The 13,678-nt window shown below is 46.8% G+C and overlaps 1 protein-coding gene across 1 annotated transcript in view; it reads left to right on the top strand.

Annotated features, from left to right (window-relative positions):
- Nucleotides 1-13,678, top strand: part of SND1 (staphylococcal nuclease and tudor domain containing 1) — a 2,099,018-nt gene that overhangs the window by 1,669,914 nt on the left and 415,426 nt on the right. The window lies entirely within an intron of this gene.

Below are 13,678 nucleotides of genomic sequence, written 5' to 3'. Positions count from 1 at the left end.
TATGGTATAAAACTGCTGTTCTAATAAATGTGTTTATATCATTGGTGCTGGTGGCCCTACAAATGTCTTTGGTCAATTGTTGGATCGATAAGCAAGTAGATTAGCTGATCCTTATACATGTGCAGCGTTATTCACCAAACTGTACAGGCTTATTGCAATAAAAGGTGCACAAGCCTCCTGTTATGACCACGATAGTTGGCATTGAGATTGCCACTTGTAAACCGGATTCTGGTTAATAGTATGTTAAAATGTGGGACTACTGGAAGTACCTATTTATGAAGGCGAGACGCTGCAGAACAGTGTGCCAGTAGACGATTGTTTGTAGTGTTTTAATAAGAGACTGTTTAAATTAAAGACATTAGACATTAACAAATCTGAGTACATCGTTTGTGATTCTTTTTCATTTCGACTGCCTTTTCAGAACACTGATTTAAACATTGTCTTCCACTGTTATTAAAAATACTTTTATTTAGATGGTATTTTAATTTCTATGTAGATGATAACATCAGTAGCGCTTGAAGTGTTTTATCTTGGTAGTAACACGTTCATTCATTATACTTCTATATCTTTCACTTTGGTTATTCTGCTGAGCTTAGCTTAGAAATGGTACAAAAATTTTAATTGTAGTTTATTTTAACTATTTTTTCTAATTAGAAACATTCCTATGTTCCTTTTTAGTAGCGTTTAAGGTGTAGATTCATGCTCCTGTTTAGCATTATAACCCAAAGGCACTCGTCGCCACCCACAAAAATAGATCTGTTTGTAGTCAAATTGTGCCGCTTTAGCTTCTGAGCAAACCACTCGCAGGGGAGACTTCTGCAGGGTCGGCTGCTGTATTGCATTGCACATGCAGCTTTTTGTTTATTTGTTTATTTATTTATTTTATTTATTTGCTTATATAGCGCAGGACTCTACCCCCGAAGGGGTATCTCCGCGCTTGGTTCGCCAATGTCAGAATCCGAGCCTTTCAGAGGTGCCAACAGGACTATGCTTCTAAAAAAAAGTGTGTCTTCAGTATTTTCCTGAAGGAAAGAAGATTGGAATTTTGCCTCATACTGATAGGGAGTTTATTCCAGAGGGTGGGCCCTATGTATGAAAGGGCTCGGCCACCCTGCCTAGCCTTCCTAATAGGGGGAACTTTTAGTAGAAGTTGGCTGCTGGAACGCAGAAGGCGTTCCGGTTTATGAAACTGAAAATTTTGGGCCAGACATTGCGGACCTGTGCCAAAGAGGCTTTTATGTATGATGCAACATATCTTGAACTTAATACGCTGGCGTATGGGCAACCAGTGAAGCTCTTCCAAAAGGGGCCTAGACGGAGTTCTCGGTGGGACATTAAGGACTAGCCTGGCCGCTGTATTTTGGGCAACTTGCAGTTGGTTAAGCAAGTTTTCATTGGCGGAGATGAGAAGACCGTTGCAGTAATCTAACTGACTTGTCACAAGGGTCTTTCCATAGACGTCTGATAGAAAAGGAAATACTCATCTTAGAAGACCAATTGTCCGAAAACATGATCCAGTCACCAAGTTCACATGTTCTTTTAGAACTAGTCCCTGATCTAATCGCACTCCCAGATTCTTCACAGATTGCTTTGGGCATGGGACAGGTCCTAAGTCCAAAGGCCACCAGTCTGGTGACCAAAGGAGATTAGCTTTCCCAAAAAGCATCACCTCGGTCTTGCCAACATTACACTGAAGGCAGTTGGAGGTCATCCATTTAGACACTGCTCTCATGCCTTCGGCAAAAGCATTCTTAATAGCAGGAATGATAGTCTAGAAGGGGAACAAGAGCTGGGTGTCGTCAGCGTACGTCACTGGGGTAAATCCATGTGCTCTCACGATGTTAACAAGGGGGGCAACATACACATTAAATAATGTGGGGCTTAGGCATGAGCCCTGTGGGACCCCCTTAGTGAGCTCCCTAGAAGTGGAACGATAGGAGCCCAAGCTGACGCTTTGTGAGCGGCCAGAGAGAAAACTCTCTAGCCAGGACAGCGCCACACCTCCAATCCCCACTCTCTGCAGACGACCGAGAAGAATCTCCTATCACAGTGTCGAAAGCTGCAGACAGTTCTAACAGCACCAGAATGATGGAGCCTCCTCTATCCTGTGTCATCTTGATGTTATCTGCCACGAAGAGGAGTGCAGACTCGGTGCTGTAGTTGGGTCTGAACCCAGATTGAGAATAGTCCAGACCCCCTGTTGCCTCAATGAAATTGGACACATGAGTGTTACATGTTTCTCAGTCAATTTGCTCAAGAATGGCAGTTGGGAGATGGGGCGGAGGTTGGAAAGATCTGTCCATGGCACGGCCGAGTTCTTCCGAATCGGATTTACTACTGCTTTTTTTCCAGTCTTGTGGTATTTGTCCCTCTTTAAGAGAGGGATTCATGATGGTTTGGATCATTGGGCAGAGTAGATTACTCAATGAGGCAGTTATTTTGGCTGGAAGGAGATCTAGAGGGGAGCCTGTTTTTATATTGCTTATCAAGGACAAAATGTCATTTTGGCTAGCTTCTGGAAAGGCCATCAGAGTACCCTTGTGTGTGCTAGAGTGTGCCAGAGTACAGATAGCAGTATCTTTGGAATTGTTGACGTTAATAATTTTGTCATAGATAGCCTCTATTTTGATTTCAAAGAATAGGGAGATGTCATTACATAAGGTTTGGGAGATCTCATCAGGACTCTCGCAGGCCGAGGGTTTCACAAAGGTCTGCAAGATCCTGTATAGCTCTCTGGAGGAATTGCCTGCTTCTGCTAGCTGTGACGCCAGACAGTTTTTCCTAGCTAGTCTGATGTTTTTGTAGTAGGAAGACATGGCTTCAGAGTGGGTCTTCTTACTTTCTTCAGTGTGGGTTTTTCTCCATATTTTTTCCAACTTCCTGCAACCCTGCTTTTCTAGTCTAAGATGTTCGATATACCATACCTCCCGCTTAGATGTAGAGTGTTTCATCAATTTCAGCGGGGCTAGGAGATTGACTGCTTCCATGAGAGCTGTGTTATATTTGGAAAGAGCTGACTCTACATTATCTGTTGCCACGATGAGCGGCTCTCTCCGTATTTCCTGAATCGCATCTAGTGACCTTATGCCATTGTCTGCGCCATATGGGAGGGGCAGGGGGTTGTTTAGTGGGTTCAACTAAACCAGGGAGGGAAAATTCAACCACACAATGGTCTGACCAGTTTACTTGGGTCGGGGGATGGCAGTGTATCGTGGGACAATTGGAGAAGATTAAATCTAGAGGATGACCTCCTATGTGGGTAGAGCCATTGTTCTGTATCTTGAATCCTAAAAGAGCAAGGTTGGAAAAGAAGGACAAGGTTTCAGGATGATCAGGGATATCGGCATGAAAGTTGAAGTCTCCTAACAGGAGAACATTTTCTTTGGCTCTAAGGTGTTGTGCTAATAGCTCAGTTAGAGACAGAGTAAATCCTGTACTTGGTCCAGGGGGCGATAAATCAGGGCTCCTTTCCAGTGTTCTTTAGGACCTGAATTAATCTTCAATATCATCACTTCCATCGAGGGGTGACTGATCTGTTCAATTACAGAAACTTTTAGACCTTCTTTATATATAATGGCTATTCCGCCTCCGGTTTTAATCGGGCGATCCAGCCGTAAAATGTTATATCCTGCAGAGATTCCTAATGTTATGGCAGGGGTCGTGTGTGGTTTTAGCCAGGTTTCTGTTAAAAAACAGATTTCTGGAATGACTGTATTAATAAGGTCCCATACCTCAAGATGGTGTTTAGGCAGTGAGCGGACATTAAAAAGAAAACTTTTCCAGCCCTTGGGTGCTGATGTTCTCCTTACAATGCCTCCTGTGAGGTTTACGGTGTAAGATGCCTGGAATCTGCACTGAATGCATGAGAATGGGCCTTCAGGACATGGCCATTTGTGTGTATTTTTCAGTGTCTTTGGTCTATATTCTATTTTATTACCGAAACTAGATGCTTCAAAGTATGCTGTATTGTGTAGCAAAAGCAGGAAAGCCCTATTTGTCAGTAATGTGCTACACCTATTGGAAAATTCCCACACAAATGTTGGCTTCTCAAGTAAATAGAAAATAATTAGTTGCAGAATGACAGACTAGATCCTACAGATGGCTTGAATCTATTGTAAAGCAGTGCACTAATTGGTATAAATATACTCTGGGAGCCACAAATTGGGGGTCAGGGTGTGGCAGAGGGAAAAGAGTGCAGTCACGAGTGTCGAAGCTTGAAAAGCAGAGTCTGACAGTCAACTACTCATTGATTTTTTTTAAAAATCTGCCGCAAAGAAATCAGCTGCAAGGACAAACGTGACAGTAAATCTGTTCGAGCTTATTTAATGGGTCACAAAGAGGCTGCATCATAAAATATCTTTACAGGTTTAAGACACCTGCTGCATAGTTCATTGTGTGCCCAGCGATTTTGAGGGGATTGTGATAGCAGTAAAATAACTAGTGTTTATCACAGTTCTGAGAGAGTTCTTTGTTTTGTCGAATAACCGTTGTGACTCGTAAAGTAGCATAGAGTGTTGATGTTCCTCCTGCAAAGCACACCATGTAACACGCAGATGACAGAATTGTATTTTATTCCGATAGGTAAGTGGGCTCAGGGCCGGACTGGCTACCGGGCTTTCCTTAATAAACTATGCAAAACAAATGTTTTAAAAAGTATGTTTTAAAGCTGTTTGTTTTGCATTGTTCATTTAGAAGCACTGACAGCTCCCCAGCAACCAAATCAGCCTCTCAGCAGTGAACCTTGACCCCACCTTGCCACACCAGCAAAAAACGCCTTGTAGCCAAGCTGGCCCTGAGTGGGCTACTTCTTTTCACAAGAAGATCATTTTGTTAGTTCCAGTTTATTAATTGCAAGCCTTTTAAAGTAGCACAGTGCTCTATTTACAAGTATCAAGGAGCTGCATGCAAACTGTAAGTCATGGGTTCTTTTGTGTTTTTTTTTCTCCTTCTGTTACTCTAAGATTGCAATGGAAGCTTCCTTTGGAAAGTAAAGTCTTGTTGATATGGACAAATGTGCTCATTGCCTTATGTTTTATATCCTGACTTGTGCCTCTGTAATGTAAAACGCTCTGACACTCTACAGTAGGAAGAGTAGCGCTGTACATTTTTAAAATAAAAAATAGATGCCATTTATAGCAACAATTAATAACTTGTGTAAGCAGATGATTCTTCGATTCATGTAGTCCAAGCACATCTCTTAAATAGGAAGTTGAACAAAATTAAAAACCTTCCTCCAAATCATAGTTCTCTTAAGTACTTGTGAAGTAATAACAAGCTGTGCGCCTTTGTATCCTTTCATTGCATTGGCGTCTAGGTGTTAGGGTGCAGATGGCTCCCAGCTGGATGATGCTTGAACAAAAGAAGGGCTGATGGCCCTTTAAATCATGTCTTTGTTATGGCCGTGTTGATGCATGTAGGTATCTGCTCTGAATGGACAATGTGGGGGCACAGCTGAATTATGATCAGTGTCAGAAAATGATTCCAGGACAAATTCAGCATGTTAGTCTGGAAAATAGCTATGGGAACCAGGATACAGCTGGTTCCCCGTACTTTAAACACTGTTGTAAATGTGTTTTTCATAGGGAACGTGTGGCAGATAGAATTCCCTTGTTTTGACTGTATGGAAATAGACCCAGATGTCTAGCGTCAAACTCGCCAACGTTCTCTTCTAATGTATATGAGTTAAACTTTAAGACTAGTGTCCTTATCCAACAGGAACTAACAAGGGGATATTTCAGCAAAGTACATCCAGAATAATTCAATCAAATGTTAGCAATTTAATTACGCTTAAGAAAACACAATAATTAAAGTAAGCAGGCCTACATGTAAATTATTCTTTTAATAAATAAGTACGATTAATCCAAACTGCAGATGAATAATGTGGGGTACAATTACTAACAAACATTACATACATTCTCAAAAGGCAATCACTTTGGCACTGTTTAGTTAATAGCTCGGAATGTGTATAATCCTCCCTTATCTTGAATAGTCCAATGAATGAATCATGTTGATCATGGAAAAGAAGACGATGCCTAGGCTTTGACAAGAGGTGAATCTGTTGTTGACGTTTCGTCTCCTGTTTAATGAATAAAAGGTAGACCATGCTCAGGACTGGATTGCATATGGTGTAAGTTGTTGAACCCTTTGCTATTTCTGAGTAGAAGAGACAGTTCCATGTACACCACGACAACAAAAATAATATTGCTGGTTGGTGAGAATCCACAGCAAACATGAATAACACAAGTGTATCATCAAGGCAGGTAGCTGGAGTTTCATTGTCTTTCTCTCTCCAGTGTCATGCACTACAGCCAGCATTGCTGTTGTGTGTTGGCATAGTTAATAACATTTAAACCAATTCAAGCATATTAAGGTGGTGTAGTGGTGGTAACTGGTAAATTACATTTGCTGCTCTAACTGGAGCACGATGAATGGCTGTCACCTGATTCGCTGGTAGGTTGGTTTCTTGTGGCTAGCAGGTTGGTTTCTTGATGTACCGTAATTCTTTCTGTCAGTCCCTTAAGTAGATAACCATTCCAGCTTGGACTGTTTGCCTAAGGTTTATTTCTTAAATAGTGAGGATTAGTCAGTAGGGTTTAGGAATGATGCTGGGACTACTTCCCCAGCTTATCCTTTATTGGTGATTATGTGAAAACGTGTCACGGATTACAACGTGTGAAGGTGTGAGCACCAAGCTGTATGAGTGCAACTATCTTTGCCCGCATATACTGTGCTGCCACGAATGACACCTGCTATTAAATCACAGCTTTGCCTCCTATAATAGAAGGAAGAGGCAGTGCATCTGCAGGTACCAGAGACAAGATGAGTAAGAAATCTTTCTGAAGAAAGCCTAAAGTTTTACGACCATAAATATTTTTTAAGTCTCTGGCTGGATATCACCCATTGATTAACTTGGATTCAACGATAACAGAAATTAAATGTTATTGAGTTCTGGTTTGAGCATTAGTTTGTATGAACTGACCATCTTTGAAATCTGAGGGGAAGGATTAGGTAGCTCATGGCAGTACTTTTACTAGGAGAGTAAAAAGGCTATTGGTGCTCACATACTACTTACCACCCTAGTTTCTCTACTTGCTTTCTTTCCACCCCACTGTCTCTTTACCCACACCCTTCTATCCACCTCACTCGATGTAGTGCTCGGCCTCCCTACCTGTCCTGAACTCCGCTCCTATCTCCTTGTCCACTCTGCCGCCTCCCATCGCACCAAGTCTATAATTACATCATGCCTCTGGCCGCCCTTGGGAAGCCCGCTTGCTGCTGTTGGCTGCAGTGTCCCCGACAGTGGAGCGAGAGCTGCAGCAGGCTGATCTTAATCTCATCCAAGCTGTTCTGCACTACGGCAAATCCCATTTAAATAAATGCCTGATGTACGAGTAAACCTGCTTAAAAGAATGAATTTATTGCCCATCAATCTCTCCAGATGTTGTATTATAGCTTTAAAAAAATGTCTTATGAAGCAAATAGCTGATAAAGATATAAACTTGCTAAATAGATGAACTGCCTCCCTTCTCTCCCCCTGCTCTAATGTGCACCCACTTTGCATCACAGCGGTAAATTATGATGCAGTCCTCGTCGCAGATATAAATCAGACAAGGGCCCATTGATGTCAGTAATATGTGCATTTAAGAAGGGTTTCATGGAATACCTAATAAAGGAGTAAATCTGAGAGTTGTGCATGGTGTGCGCTGAGCGTCATCCCAATGCTGCAGAATCATCTGCTGAAGTCTGTAGGTTCTGTAGATGGAGGTTCCCAGCCTCACTTTCTCATCAACTGTCTTAATTCCTAAGCCTCACCTACCTGTCTAATGCAAAGGTACCCTGGACTACACACCACGTGAGACCTGTCCCCCACAGCCAGACCTAGTGAGGCTTGCTGGGGACATTCATTTAGGTTATTCATTTGTAGATCTGGAAAGTTTCTTGTCAGCAGTACCCCGGCGCGTCGTAAGGTGGCGTCGGTCGGCCCCCCGTTTCGTCGATGGCATCATGGTTACCGGGATCACGTCGCGGTAGCTACTGAGACACCGCCCACTCGCTCTGACGTCAGTTCTTTCTTTTTCTGCGCCAGCCAGCACAGATCCGAAGAGAGCAGTACCTTCCATCACTTTTTGACTGACTTTCTTGCCGAATTTTGTCGACACAGTTTTCAAGGATTCGACTCCTGGTGCATGTCAGGGATGCCCGACTTCAAGGCTTGCGGTTCCTGTAGCCTTCTGATGTCGGTGACTGATCCGCACTGCAAGTGGCTGTTTTGCCTGGAGCGCGACCACGACCCCAAGTCGTGCTCCGACTGCTGGACCATGAACCCGAAGTCTTTGTGGGAGCGATCCCGAAAGCTTCTCGAGGCCCGGCAGTCGGCTCTGTGCCGTTCGAGGTGCCGGTCGCGTGGGATGTCACAGGACTGGTCTCGGAGCCACCATCATCATTCTTCTTCCAAGTCTTCGCACTCTGGGTCAGGTAAGTCAAAGCACAAGAAGTTGAAGAAGCATTGTTGCTGTTCGACTTCTCCCCGACCGTCAGCCAACACGGCAAGGGATATGGGTGGTGCCCCTCCCCCGGCTCCGCGTGCAGAGCCTGAAGGGTCGATTCCAGCTTTGGCTCCCTTCCCGAGACACGGAGCGACCCCTGCCCAGCTTTGTCAATTTTACGAGGTAATGCATGCCATCTTTGGGCAGCCTGACTCTGCTGTCGCGCCTTCGGACCCCGCAGACTCGGCTGGGGATCCTAGGCCTTCGTAGCCGGCAGCTTCGGCCTGGCGCCGCAGGGTCCCCTTGGATCCAGGCCTGGATTCGGATTGGCGCCTTTTGACCTTGTGACACCTCCCCCTGTGCCGATTACACCGGCACCACGTCCGCAGCCGGCGTCGGCTGTGTCCCTAGCAGACGTAGACCCCGGCCTCCACCTCGAAGTAGATGCGGAGCCGGATCTGGCGCCGACGGGTACTTTTGTACCCTCGTCTACCCTGGCTCTTTTAGACCAAATTGGCAGCCAGTTGAGGGTGAGAAGGACTGCGAGCGGTCTGGAGACCCCCTAACTGACTAGTTAGGCTATGAACCAGACTGGAGAGAGGAACTTTTGTAAGCCAGTGGTCTGGATACCTCATGAGACCTTGGCATGTTGTCTCCTCCTACCGTAGCTATGGAGGAGGGAGCGTCTTACACCATGGTGTTGCATAGGTCGGCTGAGTCTCTCTGCCTTGAGCTACCTACAGTGGCAGTCAGAACTAACCTCCTGACAGAGGTCCTTCAACCGAAGCGAGCTCTTCAGAGCCCCTGCTACTGCTTAATGAAGCCCTCACTGACATCCTTTTGGGCACCTGGTCCAGGCCCAACACAGGGGCTCCTGTTGATAGGATGATTGCCCGGCGTCACCGCCCGGCTATGGGCGACCCATCTTTCCTCTCCCAACACCTCACCCCTGAGAGCTTGGTGGTCCAAGCTTCTACCTCCAAAGGCGCATTCCCTAACGCACCACCTGATAGGGAATACAAAAATCTGGACCATCTTGGGAAGAAGTTTTTTCTTCCTCCAGCTTGGGACTGCGGTCGGTAAACATTGCATGTTGTTTGGGCCGTTATACCCACTCTGGTGGGATACGGTGGCGCAAGTGCTGCCTCAGTTCCCAGAGGAGGTTCGGGCCATGCTCTCCTGTGCAGTTGCCAAGGGAAGAGACGTAGCAAAGTTTACCATCCTCTGTGGGCTGGATACAGTCGACTCACTAGGCAAGACTATTTCCACGTTGGTAGCCCTTCAACGCTACGCCTGGTTGAAGTCTACTAGTTTTTCAGGGATGTCCAATCCACTCTTATGGACATGCCCTTTGATGGCCATCACCTTTTTGGCAACAAGGCAGACAACACGCTAGAGCACTTTAAGGGCTCTCGGGCTACGGCCAGGCCCTTGGGCCTCTCCAACACCCACCCTTCGCAGTCTGCCTTTCGCCCCTTTCGTGGCTACAGAAAGGGCTGCCCCACCACATCCCGCCCAGAGCCACATGCCACTGCAAGCAGTTCAGCCCCTGCGCGGCCAGGGATGTGGGAACCACCACCATGGTTCTAGGGGCGAGCGGGTTGGCCAGTTGACCACAGCCCTCTCTGCCACATCCTCCAAACCCTCCTAGTCTGACATTTCGGTGCCACCAATCGCCAGTGGGCAGCATGATTCGCCATCACCTCCCCACTGGTGCACCATCACGTCGGACTGGTGGGTTTTGCAAATAGTCAGACGGGGCTACTCCCTCCCCTTCGAGACTACCCCTCTATCCATGCCATCTCCGTGCCATCACATGTCGGAGGATCATCTAGCCCTTCTCCAACAGGAAATTTCTGCACTCTTGGCCAGGGGTTCCATTGAACGAGTTCCTGTCCCAGAAGTAGGTTGTGCTTGTTATTCCCAATACTTTCTGGTGCCCAAGAAGGACAAAGGCATGCATCCTATTGTGGATCTCTGGGACGGCAACCTCTTCCTCCGGAAGGAGAAGTTCAAAATGTTGAAGCTAGCTCATGTCCTGTCTGCCCTCGACCCTGGAGACTGGATGGTAGTGTTGGAATTGCAGGACGCTTACTTTCACATCCCCGTCCTGCCAGCCCACCAGCGTTACCTACGGTTCACGGTAGGCCACAAGCACATTGTTTACCGCGCTCCCCTTTGGCCTTATCAGCACCTCTCGGGTGTTCACAAAAGTGATGGCGGTGGTCGCAGCTCATCTGCGCAGATCAGGGGTTCCAGTCATCCCCTATCTTGACTACAGGCTGTTGAAGGCTGCCTCGCCCCAGGCTGCCATTTTCCACCTCTAGACTACGGCTGACCTCCTGCATTCACTGGAGATTTCCATCAATGTGCCGAAGTCTCACCTGACTCCCTCTCAGAAGCTCCTCTTCATCGGAGTGGTTCTGGACACGACACAATTTCTGGTCTATCCTCCCGAACGCGAGTCCAGGATATTCGGGCTATGATTCTGATCTTACAGCCTCTATCTTGGGTTTTGGTCTGGATGACCCTCCTGCTACTGGGCCTGATGGCCTCCTGCATCCTATTGTTGGACCATGCCAAATGGGATATGTGGGACCTGAAGTTCCAGTGGGCACAGCATATGGGGAACCTGTCCAATTGCATCCAGATCTCAGAGGGCACTGCACATCAATTGCAGTGGTGGCTTTTGAACCAGGATTGGGTCAACGGGAGATCCCTCTCCCTTTCCCAACCAAAGTTCACAGTGGTGACCGATTCATCACTTGTTGGATGGGGTGGCCACATGGGGGAGGTGGAGTTCAGGGACCTCTTGTCTCCTGTGGAGTGTGGGCTCCACATCAACCTTCTGGAGCTTCGGGCGATTCGTCTTGCACTCAAAGCATTCCTTCCCTCTGTTCGGGGAAGAGTAGTGCAGGTGTTCATGGACAACCCCACTGCCATGTGGTACTGCAACAAACAAGGTGGATGGGGTTTTGGACACTATATCAAGAGGCCCTCCACCTCTGGACATGGCTGGAACATCAGGGCATTTCCCTGGCAGGTTCCCTGAACACCAGGGCGGACGAACTCAGCCGCAGGTGCATGATAGATCATGAATGGTGCCTTCACTCGGAGTTGGTGTAAGGACTCTTTCAACAGTGAGGACAGCCTCAATTAGATCTATTCGCCACCAAAGGGAGCAAGCAATGTCAGCAATTTGGCGCATTGGAATTTCCAAGGCGGTACTCGCTCAGTGACGCTTTTCGTCGCAAGTGGCGTTGTGGTCTTCTATACGCCTATCCGCCTTTACCACTTCTGCCTAGAGTGCTGAAGAAGATCAAGCGCAACCGAGCCCAAGTCATTCTTGTGCCTCCGGATTGTGCTCGAAGAGTCTGGTACATATAGCCATCGACCCTCCGATCAAACTGCCTCTTGGGGGGGATCTTCTCTCGCAGCAGCAGGAGACGGTCCTCCAACCAAACCTGTCCAGCCTCCACCTCCTTGCGTGGAGATTGCGCGTCTTCAGTTGATGTCATTTTAACCTGCCTCCTGAAGTCTGTGATTTTATCTTGGCAGCCAGGCGTCCCTCCACTAAGATGGTATATGCCTGTAGATGGAACAAATTTGTGGCATGATGCGCAGCAAAGGCTGTGGATCCCCTTTCTGCCCCTCTTTCTGAGGTTCTCTTGTTCTGACTTTCTTTGGCCCAGCAGGGCTCTGCTCTGGGTACTATAAAGGGCTATCTCTCTGCCATTTCAGCCTTTCTTAGTCTTCCTGATCAGCCTTCTCTTTTCAAGTCCCATATTATAAATCGCTTCCTTAAGAGCATTACTCATCTTTTTCCTCCTTTTCCCTTCATAATTCCCCACTAAGCCTTGAAATTGGCTCTTTCGTATCTTGTGTGCTCCTTTTGAGCCTCTACATAACTGTCCTCTCAGGCTTCTGGCTTTAAAAATTGCCTTTCTGTTGGCCATCACTTCTGCACGCAGGGTGAGTGAGCTTCAACCTCTTTCTTCAAAGCCTCCTTTTCTGACTGTCCATCTGGACAAGGTTGTCCTTAGGACTCGTACCATCCTTCCTTCGCAAAGTGGTTACTCCTTTCCATATTGGACATACCATCACTTTGCCCACCTTCTTTCCGCCTCTGCATCCTTCCAAAGAGGAAGAAAGGCTCCACCGTCTGGATCCAAAGCGTGCGCTTTCATTTTTTTGGGATAGCACAAAGCAATTCCGGGTGGATCACCAGCTTTTAGTTGGCTACGTGGGGGCCAAAAAAGTTCAGGCGGTGCACAAACGGACCTTCTCTAGATGGGTCGTATTGTGCATTAAAGCTTGCTATTCCTTGGCACAGAAGGAGCCTCCAGTGGGGCTACGCACCCATTCCACCAGGGCAACAGCAGCCGCCACTGCTTTGGTGCGTGGAGTCCCTTTCAATGACTTTTTTCACACAGCTTCGTGGGCTTCACTGCACATGTTCACTAGACACTACTTCCTGGACAGCCAAGACTGGAGGGACGGCTTCTTTGGCTGTTCTGTTCTCCAGGACTTTCTGGTGTGAACTTGGTTCGCAGATCCACCTCCGGGGTAGGTATTGCTGGGATATCTATTCTAAGGTAAGGAATCTATAACGGTTTCTTTTAGATGAACAAGTTATCTACCTTCGGTAACGATATGTCTGTAAGAAACATAGCTTACTTATTGATTCCTTACCGCCCTACCCATCCTCCCTTTTCTGCGAACTGACTTCTAGGGTTAAAGATTTCTTTTCAGGGCCCTAGTTTTGTGTACCAGTGGTGAGTGTCTTGCATGGCTCTGCGCTTCTGGGGTGGGAAGTCATGTATAGACCTGACGTCGGCATGCAAGTGCGGCTTCTAAGTAGCTACCGCAACGTCCTCCCGTCGACCAAGATGCCAACGACGAACGCGGAGCTGACCAATGCCGCTTTTCGACTCACAGGGGTACTGCTGATGAAAAACTTTCCGGATCCAATCTGACACCTCGTGGTAATTCTAAGGTAAGGACTCTATAACTAACCTATGTTTCTGAATTATCTACATGAAGTGTCCTTGAATCCTTCCAGCATTTATTTATCCCCACGTCCAGCAACTCAGCGCTCTGCGGAACTTGTGTCAAAAAAATGAGCTTAGGCAGGTGTCTCGTGGAATTCTGTGCGTTTAGAGTTAGCTCCACAAGTTTGCAGCACTATGACT

The sequence above is a fragment of the Lissotriton vulgaris genome, chromosome 1_1 (genome assembly GCF_964263255.1).
Source record: "Lissotriton vulgaris chromosome 1_1, aLisVul1.2, whole genome shotgun sequence".
NCBI classification, from domain to species: domain Eukaryota; kingdom Metazoa; phylum Chordata; class Amphibia; order Caudata; family Salamandridae; genus Lissotriton; species Lissotriton vulgaris.
The sequence above is the reverse complement of the archived record's forward strand: the minus strand, read 5'-3'. Positions and strand labels throughout refer to the sequence as shown.